This window comes from Opisthocomus hoazin, chromosome 4 (assembly GCF_030867145.1).
Source record: "Opisthocomus hoazin isolate bOpiHoa1 chromosome 4, bOpiHoa1.hap1, whole genome shotgun sequence".
NCBI lineage: Eukaryota > Metazoa > Chordata > Aves > Opisthocomiformes > Opisthocomidae > Opisthocomus > Opisthocomus hoazin.
The window spans coordinates 75,873,629-75,886,088 of record NC_134417.1 but is presented as its reverse complement, the minus strand read 5'-3'; the positions used below and the strand labels follow the sequence as shown (position 1 = coordinate 75,886,088).

The 12,460-nt window shown below is 42.3% G+C and overlaps 1 protein-coding gene across 2 annotated transcripts in view; it reads right to left on the bottom strand.

The window, feature by feature from the left end:
- Positions 1-1,636, bottom strand: part of APBB1IP (amyloid beta precursor protein binding family B member 1 interacting protein) — a 75,085-nt gene extending 73,449 nt beyond the window's left edge. For both annotated transcript variants that reach the window (XM_075419562.1, XM_075419563.1), the window contains exon 1: positions 1,563-1,636. The gene's annotated coding sequence lies outside the window, so the exon portion shown is untranslated. The remainder of the gene's footprint in view (positions 1-1,562) is intronic.
- Positions 1,637-12,460: the final 10,824 nt, after the last annotated feature.

The following is a 12,460-nucleotide window of genomic DNA, read 5'->3' as shown; positions in this document are numbered from 1 at the left end:
AAAATGAAGTATTTTTTAGAACTACCTGAAAGGAGGTTGTAGTGAGGCAGGTGTTGGTCTCTTTTCCCAGGTAACTAGCGAAAGGATGAGAGGCAATGGCCTCAAGTTGTGTCAGGGGAGGTTTAGATTAGATATTAGGAAAAATTTCTTTACTGAAAGAGTGGTGAGGCATTGGAACAGGCTGCCCAAGGAGGTGGTGGAGTCCCCCTTCCTGGAGGTGTTTAAAAACGTGTAGATGTGGCACTTCAGGATATGGTTTAGTGGGAATGGTGGTGTTGGGTGGATGGTTGGACTTGATGATCTTAGAGGTCTTTTCCAACCTATGATTCTATGATTCTACAGATGACAAAACATGCATGCCATGCAATTCACAAAGGGGAACTGGAACCAAAGAGGAAAAATGACTGACAAAATCCTACAAACAGAAGTTCTGAGGGGCAGAATCAAGCTGGAGCCACACTAATCTCAGAATCACAGTAAGCTGTGGCAGGAAGGGACCTCAGAAAGTCTAGCTGTCTGTCCCAGTTCAGTGGCACCCTGCTTTTTTTTTTTGTAGGCTGTATTCCTGCATCCAAATTTTCCAGGACAGTTGAGACAGACTAGATGATACCCTGCCTAAAAGACCCTTCCGGATACATCTTCCCAGCATGGCAAAGGGGGGCTTTAATAACTTCTCTTTTGGCGCACAAGGGATTGAAAAACCACCCCACGCTTGTGAAGGCTGTATTTTTGTTACTTCTCTGTGGCATTCAGATGGTAGTATCATGCAGGAAGGACCTGCTCAAAGTCAGAAGACACATCCATTTCTTCGCTAAACCACGTGGCCAAATTCACCACCAGCAGCCAGGTGTAAACTGCGCTCCCCGGCAGTCTGTGCTGGCTGTTTTGCCGTAACCACACGCTCAAGTTCAGACCGAGAGATCAGCACATTCGCAGGGTGTATTTTTTGGCTGCTTGTGCCCACTTTCTCGCGCCTGCCTTTGCTCTCCCAAGGCAGCCGCCGAAAGGTGGGCACCGTCCGTCCCCCGGGATCCCACCTGCCTCACACGGCTGCAAGGGAAGCTCTGGCGACCCCGCCTTGCGAATGCTCGATCTCCCGCTCGCCTCCTCAGGGCACGGACGCAGCGACGGCCTGACTCGGGTTAACCCCGCCAAAGACAACCGCCAAGGCCGGGACCCGGCGCGGCAGCACGAAACCCCGCTACCCCGCCTCGGCCCACCGAGGCCGCGTCCGCCGTCGGAAGGCTCCCTGCCCCGTGGGGCCAGGCCTGGGGCTGAGAGGCGGCTGCCCGGGCGGCGGGGCGGGGGCTGGCGGGCCCCCCTCGGCGGGCACCCACTCTGCCCACTCCGGGCTGCCGCCCTCCAGGCGCCGCAGCTCTTCCCCAGCCCGATTCCTCACCGCAGCGAGCCAGGACACCCCGCGCCCCCCGCCACGCCGCAGCCCGGCGCCTCGCGCTTCCCGCGGGGGCTGCCTCTGCTCCCACCCGGCTGCCCCATCGGGGTCCCGGGGCTGGCGCTGGGAGCCCTTGGGGGTCCGGCTAGTCCCTCCCTACGCGGCTTACCGTGGCGGGGGCCGCCGGCTGCCGGAGGCGCTGCGAGCAGGAGGCAGGGGGCGGCGGGGCGGCTCTGCGGCACCCCTGCACGGCGGGAGCTGTGAGGGGAAGTGGGGCCGCCCCGCGGGCTGCCGGGCGTCGTCCCGGGGCGGCCGCCTCCGCAGGAGCCGCCCCGGGGTGCAGGCGGCGCCGCCCTCCGCCTCGGGTCCCGGGACGGCCGGGCGGGCGGACGGGTCTCTCCGCAAAGTCGTGAGGGCCCCTCTGCGGGGGGCAGGAGGAGCCGGCCCCGCTCCCTGCCACCGCTTCCACTCCGCCCGAGGCCGACCCGAGGGCTGTGGGGAGCCTTCGGGGCACCCGGGCTGTCCACAGAACGGAGCCTAAGGCTCGACCTGTGAGGGCGGAGAGGCTGGAGGCCCAGGTGGAGAGGCTGTGGCCGGTGCGGAGGCAGCGGCCCCGCCGAGGGAGCCCCAGGCGGGCCTGGGCAGTCCAGCCCTGCCCCTCCGCTCCTCTCCTGGGTCCCCTCGGCTGGGCCGGGCGGCTTTCGGCTGGGCCGCGCTGCCTGGGTTTCGGGCAGAAGCGTGTTTCTGCCCCCGCTCCTTTTAGTGGCTCTACATCTCTTTTAAATAATGCTGCGGCAAGGCAGCGAATTGCTTTTCTGGCATTTTTGTGCCATTTCGTAGCGTTGCAGAGTGCTCCTTTGAAGTGTGCTTAGATTTTATTCACTGAGTAGAAATAATTTTATAACATGTTAAATTACATAAAGAGGGAAAAAATATAAAATTTCAGGGGTTTTGATCTGAAATTAAAAAGGCAAATTTCAGTTACAAAATTCAGTGCGGCCTTAGCGGGCTTAATGTCATCAAGTTAAAAAGATGAGATTCTAAGTGCTGCAGGCTGCATGCAAATAGACCCCTCTCTTGATTTACAATCCTATTTTCATTGCCCATAACTTTACCAAATCAATGCTTTTAGCTAAATTTTTCTTAGCTGTGTAAGGCACTGACAGACAGTGAAGTCCAGTGAACGAACGTGAAGATGCCACCATCTCCTACCTCTGTTACTTTAGTTTAGAAAAGTCGTCATGTAGTTTAGCTTAACCTTGTGTTTACAGGCAATTTATATTAAAACACCAGGTTTTGCTCCAAAGCAGCCAAGAAAGCACACATTTTGTTCCTCCAACACTGCTGGAGATAAAATAATTATAGTAGAAGGATCGCAGTGTTTTAAATTACCACCATGTTTTGCACAGCAAATATGTTTCAATGCTTTAAGGGGTAATTGCTTTGAAAAATTCCATCTGAGACAGCTCAGCCATATTTAGGAACGTACTTAAGGAATAGCGCATTGTTTTGCTCATGTTATTTAAAAAAAAACCCAAGGTATTTCATTGAGAAGCTGGCTAAAATTTACCAGAGACTGTTGAATTCAGAACTGTGTCTGTGGCCAGGCATGTGAAAATACATCTAAATTTGGCAATTTTCTTAGCATTTGAAAAATCATTCACATAGTTAAGAAACAGTTATTAGTTCAGCAGCTTGGGAATATGAGATTCCATGGATACTGCATATTGTCTTTGCCAACTTTCTTTGCAGTTGCTCCTTTTGGCTTTTGGGATCTTTATGGTGCCAAGGAAAGAGGTAATTTCAAAAGATTAAACAATTTTTTTAAAATTATCCTGAAGTCAATTTTCAGATCAGCATTTTGCAGTGAACACTTTGCATGTATTAAAAAAATAATACTCGATTATTCATTTTGTTGTCAAAAAGTGTTATGTGACTTATCAGTAACGTGGCCACACCCGGATTCCACTACTGGTTTCACACTTACTTTGCTGTTGTTGAAATAGAAGACCAAGGTATTAGTTATAATAACGTAAGAAATATCTATTCTGCTTGTACAAATAAGCCTTTGTTTTCTGTTTCTAGACTTGTTCCTGTCCTCTCCGAGTATGCTGAAATAAGGCTGAGCAGGTTGGATGGCAGTATTTTTCAGCTCTCCTTGTACCTGGCTGTAATAGACAGGCAGCATTCTCTCCAAGAGGGGCAGTGGAGATGAAAATGGCACATCTCTAGAAAGCAAGGAGAAAATGATAGAAATCCCAGAAAATCTTGAATGCTATCTGAAAAGTTTTTGGTCTGCATTCAGGAGCACGAGCATCGTGCTCCAGTGGGATGGGTGGAGGCCATCGTGTATTCAGCAGGAAGAAATGTGATGAGGGAAGTGCTGGGACAGATATGGACTTGATTAGCAGTGTGTGTCCTCATGTTAGAGAGAGGCAAAGTTTGTGGCAAGAGCAGGTGGAAATACGTAATGCTTCCTAATTTGTTTTCTCCTCTCTCAGCTAAAATGAATGTGCAGCAGAATCATTCCCCTGAATTCCAGCCCTCCACTCTGCTCTTCTGCAAAAGCTTTTCATTTTCTAACGGAAAGAAGAGATGCATGCCCCACCCAGGTTACAATTGTGTGTTTCACAGCAGTTGCATGACTCAAGATCTAACGCATGCACTTACAAATGGTTCTTTTCCTTTTCTTATCATGGGAGTGTAGATCACTGGGTAGATATGCTGTCATTATACACCCCCAGCTGGGGGGGGGGGGGGGGAGGATGGAGAGGGCAGGGAGCATTATTAACCTCCACAGTCTTCTGGATTGCATTTAATTGAAATGTAAGTTTCTATACAGCAGCGGATAATTTAGAGCTAAAGCAGAACATCTGTTTTTGAAAGAGAACAAACAGAAATATTTCCAGTGTCAAGAAACCAGCACTTCACTGGAAAAAATCAATGTTTCACCATATATGCACTCCCTGAAGTTTCACTGGCATCACTTCATACACTGATAATGACATGACTTTAGAGACTGACCTTAATTTTCTCTACAGCGTAAATGTGACACTGCGTTGACTAGGATCTTACCTGCCCAGGTGATGCAGGATCAGCCCATAGCCCTCAGTGTTATGAATGGAAAGGCTGCAGGTATGTAAAATATTGCCAGGCCATTGTGCCCCTGGCCAACAGTAAAAAAAAGGAGAATAAATATTAATCAGCGTATTAATTAGATCTCTTGTCATAGCAAAACACATGAAATGCACTTGAAAGGTTTGTTTGTTTTGTCGTTATTTAAACAAAGCAACTTGCAGAATGATGGAAGAATGAAGGTTTTGATCATCGAGGGCAAAGGCATAGATGGAAACTACAAAATAGGATAAAGAAGTATTAGTTTATGGCAAGTGATATCTAATGGATGGAGTATCCTCTTCAAGTAGTACTCTGCAGACACTGTGAAAATCTTCGGTATAGTAACTGGATGATCCTCTGGGGTACATCAGATAATTTCTTTCACTAAGACACTTTTTTTTTCAGAAACCTTACAGAGGTTGCAATTAGTGTGAAGTGAATCACAGCACTGCATCAGACTGCAATACCAGGGCATTCTGGAAAAACTTTTATCTCTGTTTGCATCTTCCTCGATAATAAGGCTGAAAGCAGGGATAAGTGAGTAGCAATTATGGGTCTTACCTTCTTCCAACAAGAATCAATTCTATTTAAGACTGTGGGTTATTTTACTCCTTGGTGATTGTGCAATACTGTGGAAGACCTGTAAAATATAAAACTTCCTATGAGAAAGTTGGAAACTCTCCTTTGAGAGTTTATATGGAAGAAATTACCAAAAATAGCTTTTGAAACACAGAAAACCAAATTTAAGTGCAACTACATTGAATACAGAAGCACAAGCTTCTTGATTTTTTCTTGAATTAACGAACACATCACGTATAATTCTTTAAAATTAGACAAATGAGAAGCTAAAACTCAACACACTAAAGAGCAGGTTTATGGCCAGATCAATTTCTTTCTGCCCATCTGTCCTTCCATCATTTTGATGGCATCTTTCAGCAGTTCAGAACTGAGAATATAATTCTTTATCCATAACTATTCGTAGGAAAGCTTATTTGCATTGGTTCCTACAGTGGAAAACCAAAAGCAAAACCAAACTTCAACCTGGATGAGAAGCTGAAGAAGAGGTTCGAAGTCTGTCTGAAAATGTCAGCAGTGAAGCTAGCAAACTCACACTTTTAACTGCAGGAAATTAGAACAGAAGTACTTCTGAAAAGTTCATGAAAAACTTAGTTCTGCCTGCTATGATGATTTGAAGATGGATTTCCACTTTTTTTCTCTGTGTATGGTAGGGCCTCAGGTTAGTCAACGGCTTCCGTTTCTACGTACAGAATACGTTCAGGTAACAATTTACATGTCCAGGCTTTACACTGTTGAAATTTCAAAGGCCTTGATTTAAAAGCCAGAGATGCCTGAGGGAGCCTTTTTCCCTGGATTCCATGAGTTTTAGATCAGAGCCTAAGTTTTCCACCTCTCACATATGAATACCACTCTGTGTACATCCATATTTCTTGTGACTGTTTATACATAGCAGATATATATCCCGTTCTGTTCTTTGAGAACATCTGTTCAAGTCAGCCTACTTCTTCACTGTGAGAGTTGAGCATCTAACACAAATTGTAGCTGAGGTAGGATAAGGCTAGCTACTTATCTTGACTATTAGCATTATTAATCTTATGATAAAATGAAATTGTCTGCACCCCTGAAAGGAAACCTGTAAATGTTTTGAAATGGAATATTGAAATCTCATCTAACTTATTCAGAATGCTACTTGCTATTAACAGGAAAATTGTAACCTAAGGGTCTTCATTTGAAAATGTCAGCATTTATTATTAACATTATTTCTTCAGCTTTTCAAGATAGGCTTTTAGCTATTGCTCAGAGCAATGTATACAAAAGTCGGCATAATGAGAAGCATCATTTTAAACTGGACATCTGATTTTATTAATGTCATGTGTTAGATTTCATATGTATGACAAACTAAGCATGGTGTGAGCAAGGTTTTGAAGCTTCTCATGGAAGTGAATATAAAAAGCATTTGAAGGCAAAAGAAAACAGAATTACCTGGCTCAATCAATAGAAATATATTGATGATGTATTTTACTCGTTTCAAGTTGTTCACCCCTTTCCTTACTTCTTTCCTCTGTGATTTCTTTCCCTATGCGCTTTTTTTCCTGATTGTTAAAATGTTGTAAGAATGATTAATGCAGGTAGAATGTTCATTTGAAGTTTTTTCCATCCAAAGGTCAACCGTGTTAACTCATGTGAGAGAGAGCTCTGAATTTGGTCCTCTGATCACACCAGTGTTAAACTTTCTCCTTTACTTGCTCCCTGTTGACTGTTTGGTGACATTCACAAGAATATTAAAATTTATCCCATTGCCTGGAGGCCCATGGAAAGCCTTTGAAACACTTAGCGGTCTTATTGTGACTATATAATAGTAGTTGAAAACAACTTCATAGTTTTATTTGGTGTTTTTTTTCTGTTATTCAGGGTTCAAAATAAGCCTGTATCACCCCCCACCCCCCCCCCACTCCCCACTCTCCATAATTTCACTCCCCACTCTCCATAATTTTCACAGTGTTTTACAGAAAGCTTTATGGAAATAACTGGCAGTAGTTTTCGCTTGTCAGAATGTATGCCCAAAATATGAGTATGTATTTACTCATCTTTCCATCTCAGTGGGTAGTTTTCAAGACCAAATGCTAGGTTGCATCTTTTTGCACGTGCATTTCATTTTCTGTAGCTGCATGTCCGTATGAGGCTGCAAAGTTCTCTGCTGTTTACTGTAAATATGTCTGTCAGAGCATATGTATAGTGTATAGCATTTGGTGAGTTGTGTGTATAAGGCGAGGGATAGTATGAGGAAAGTAGGACTGTCAGCTAGCTGTATTTTCTTTTCTAATGTGAAGCAGTGAGAAGTGGAGGTTTTGCACAATCACTTGTTCCCATCAGTGTAAGCACTGTCTGTAAGGAACTGATGGAAACCTTCAGGAATAGTCTTCAGATCTACTTTTTTCTACAGCAGAGGATCCTCATAATTCCTGCCGAATAGGTTTCAGGTGTGTGGCCTTTACTGCTTATAAGGGGCCAAAGGAGGAAGCTGAACTTGCCTCAAGTCCTTGAACAAAATATGGAAGCAGATGGGGAAAACTGACAGACTTCCATCTTCTTGCCCCACCTTGAAGTGAGGTGTGTATGAAATTAGCCCGTGCATATGAAATTAACTGATGGTATTTGGGTACACAGGCAATCCTTTCTGGTATGTCCCAGTGAGCTAGACCAAGACATGTCATAGCAGTGCAAGTTAAGTCTACAGAAAAGGTACATGTAATACAAAAATCTGAGGCTAAGGGCTTTGTCATACCATGATAGCTTTGTCCTGTCTTGGCCACCTCAGAACATTATGCTAGATTTGTATAAGATATGGGACAATTGTTAAGCAAATAAATATTCATCACTTTCCACCCTACCCTACCACAATCTTGTGTGGTGAATGCTAAAAGAAAAGCTACTTGCTGGAGCTTAAAACACTGCAGTGGTGGTCTCAGCTCATGCTTGATGGTTTACATGGCTGCTGATAAATAAGTATAAAATTGGCAGGGAACTTTTTTATTTCACTTGAGTCCATAAAAATTTGCCTCCGTAAAATTGTAGATTGTCTGAAGGGTAGTACGTACCCTCCTTGGGTAATGTACAGCTGAGCTCTTAATGTTACTATTAGGAATTTGGAGACCTTGACCTTTCTATTCTCTCTCCTTCTACAGCTCTCCATGTCCTATAGTTGGTGCTGTGAGCCACCAAGCAAGAGTTTGTGAGTCAAGTAAAAGTCAACGTGAGACTCTCCTTCCACTGTGCAAAGAAATGACATCACCACACCTGTGGCCAGTTGCATCACTTTTACTCAAGACTAGCATCTCGCATGATTCACAAGAGCATAAGACAATGAATGATTTCCTGAGATAGACGTGGTAAGCTGACAGTTTTCCAGATGATGTTGACCATATATTTTCTATAAAACACAAGTCAAATATGAGCTTTATTTGAATTTAATAGAATAAATAATGTGTAAAAGAGGAACTTGACAATAGCATTGTGCTTCCTTTGGTAGCTTTTTTTTTTTAATTTTAGTAGGAGGAAGTGAATTCTCACTTCCTCTTCCATTTAATAACTCAAGTTTCTACACTGCCCAGTTGCAATGTACAATTTGTATTCTTTTTAGAATATGATTATAAATAATATTTTAAATACTGTCATATTTTCCTCATATGATAGTTTGAGTGTCCAATTGTCAAACATTTGTATTCTTGCCTAGTGACACAACCATCTGCTGACCACCACAGAGCTTTCTATGAGAAGAAGGTAAAGCAAACTTTGACCCAGAAACAGCAGTTAAAATCATTATACAACTTACGTATTCCAGCTAGAATCATGTGCTTTACTAGTCTTTCATGTTCCTGGGGATGAGGGTTCCTATGTACTAGCTATGTCAGTGGCAATTACAAGAGTTTCTTGCAGGACACATTAAGGCAGGATGTGGCTTTGGTTTTTGGGTAAAATTTTTGCAGAAAGTATTTCAAATAATGTAGCTTGCCTTTGAGAAAACTGTTTCTTCTGCTCTAAAAATATAAGCATGAAAGATCTCTTGGCTGATGTTGTTTCTCTGAAAGTAAGCAGATTATTTTCTCAAATAGACTTAACAAATAACTTCAAGCTCTTAACCAATTTTGTCCAGGATTTTCTGGAAAAGGGTGTTCTGGTTTATGGCTGTATTTCAGCAAAGCAATTAAGGAAGTGCTTGTCCCATACTCCTGTTCAGTCCACCATGTTTGGTGTTTATACTCTGTACTTTCTTACTCATGTTAAGGTTTCTGTTTCTGCTCCCTTTTTGCCTCAATAAGACTTCTCATCTCTTGGGCTTTCCCTGAACATAGTTCAAGTTGTTTGTGTACTCTTCACGTTTCACTTTTCAGTATTATTTTTGCTCATTTTGCAGCAGTGTTCAGATTATGCCTAGCTGACAGAGACCTTTCTAAGTACTGGTAGCAGTAGTACTACACTGTCCCTGGATTGCAAAAAAACTTTTGAAGAGGCTTTTTAGAAGTTTCGGGTGTGAAAAATAAAATGTGAAGGCTCTTGTAAATTTCAATAAATAGGCAAAGGAGAGATGTTGAGTCTATAGTGAGAGAGGTGGTGTGGAATGTGAAGAGTCCATAGGGGGACTTTAGAGTGAAGATCAGCAACTTGTGTTTGATAGAAGTGGGAAGCCAGTGCAAGTTAAGAAACGCAGAGACTAAGCGATACAATAAAAGCATTGGGCCTAGAAAGTAATCTTCAGAGCAAGAAAGAATAAATGAGAAGGGAAAGACCACATCTGGAGACCAAGGATAAGATATGAAACAAGAGCCTTGCTTCAAGCTTTGACGTATGGAAAGAGGGCACCTATTTTAGTGCTGCAAAGAGATAATCAGTGATCTCTAGACACAGCTGATGTAGGAGGACCTGGATATATGTCTGAGTCAAAGATGATGCCCAGTTTCCCATGGAAGGAAAGCATGTGGAAGCAAATATTTTCTTAAGTCTCTTCATTGTCTCAACTTGAGCTTGAGTTGACAGCTGAATAAAGAGAACAGTTGAAAAGCATACATTGCAAGAGAACCTGGAACGTATAAATGCGCATTCCAAGTAAATTCAGCGACTGGCATGTCACATACGTGGCATGCACTTGATTTGTTACTTGTGAAGACTGTGAAAAGCAAATTACACTTTGCTCTGGTGGTAAAGTGTTGTAACAGTAAGAGGCCTTTAAGAGACTAATGCAGTATCTTAAACCATAAATTTTTTCTGTATTCAGTTTTCCTTTCCTATGCAGAAAGAATTCCTTGCCTTATGATACAAAGATACATAAGGAATGTCTCATTTATGTGAACATACTCCAGAAAAAAATCTTAAATATTTACAACTTTGTGAATATGTTCTTATCTTATAAAGTGAAGATAGTCTTGCTTGACAACACTATATACCACTTTTCCTCTATACAGGTCATATGAAATGAAAAGTGTAATCCTCTTCAACTAAAATTTAAAATTCCTATAGGTTTAATCTTTCTTATGGGCTGCTTCTACTCTAGTAGGTCTGGGTCTCACAGTCTCCAGTGTATCTGCCTGAAACATTTCTAGAGGGTAAGGAAGCCTATTCTTTCTGTTAAAGCATAGAAGACTGGTAATAAAGCAATGGAGAGTGAGTTGAAGGAGCTAAACAAGGGTTTGGAAGACCTGAGTTGGTTTTACAAGTTCGCCACTGGACATTTGTAACCAGGTTTCTAAAGGCATTTAAAGCCACCTAAAAATGTCAAAAGAGCTAAATGTTACCTCAGATTGTGAAAAATATTTGGGTTCAGTTAATAATGTGACTGTGCCTAAATGCACCTTAACTGTCTATGAATCATATGCTTATGGGTGAAGAATGAGGAGGGAACACTTCTTTAGATCTCAGATGTGTTCTGAACATACCTGCATTGGACTGTGACCTTCTCAGAAACTCTGGCCAGGTAAGTACCTCAGAGAGCTAAATAGATGATTTAACCATAGCACAGAAACTCTAACACAGCTCCTGAAAATACTGAGCAAACACAGGATGTAAGTGAAACTAGTGTAGTACACGAGAAGAAAGACACATATATTTAGCCTGCTCAACAGCCTTTTTCTTTATAGAAACAACATTTTTGCCAGGTTAATATTATTTCTAGAAACAGAGGCCAAAACAAACACTCTTCTTGGACTATCTGATGAAAATCTATCTTGAGTAGAATAAACTCAGCTGGGTCTTGATCAATCAGTGTTTGAAACATTTCCAGTTTGACTGTTAATGTATTTTTTTGCCAAAATCTTAGGCTTTAGATTTATTTTAGAACTACATTGTTGAGGAAAAGTCTTTGTAATTGATCCTAGCCTATTTTTAGGATTACCAAAATAAGGTCTTGGGTCTTGATGGTGGGCAAATAGCCATACTGAAAAAAGATCCATAAACATCTCACAGCTTGGAGCAAAGATCAATGTAAACTGTTTACAAAGGGTGTTTGAGAGACCACCAGACACTGGAGCATTATTGAGAAGAACCTTGTTAGTTACTGTGCAGAATTCTGCACCAGGAGCCAAGGAAGCTAATTTGCTTTTCTCTTACACAGCAAGAGTAGTTGTCTCTTAAGGAGAAAACTGAATTCTTCTTACTGATAGAAAGGCACTAAGATAAGCTAATCTGGGATATTTGTTCCAAGGGGTTTTATAACAGGTTGGAAAACACACAGAGCACCTGATCTACATCTGTAGTAAAGCTCCTTCACACGGGGTAAATGAGGATCAAGTCCACAGTATTTAGTAGCTGAAACAGTCTTAATTTAGTCACCTTTCTGAGAATAACCCCCTTTTTTAAAAAAAAAATTCTAAGCTTGCATATGGAAATGCACAGATCTAAATTGTCAGCTGCTACAATGCTGCCTGTCTTTGCAGAAGCCATTTGTGGCAATGCCCTTTCCTTGGTTATGTCTGAAAAACTTTTTCCTGAATATGATAAACCTCAGTTGTTCTTGGATGAACTAAGATAAAGAACTGGCAACCTATAAATGCTCCATGCACGCCTGTGCTGTTTCTGCCCTTGGTAGTATGGAAAACATTCTCATGAATTAAAAGAAAGCAAAAAAGTGGCCATATCAATTATTACAACTGAAGTTTTCTTCCCATTTTCACCCTCACAGCAAAAGGCACCGAGATGCATTCCCATCTTTCTTGTAACTCTGCAGCCTGGCTTTTTTTAAATTGCACTGCTGTAAGTTGTGTGCCGAAAAATTATATGGGAGCTAGCGGTCTTTTTTGTTCTCTTTGGCAGCCTCAAGACTGAATGGTGATAATTTTTCTGCATTAGTGAAATATAGACAACACTCCAGATTTTGTCATTTCAAGCCTCCATTTTTAACAGTGATGGTACACTTGTCCAAAACAAAATAGAAACATTATC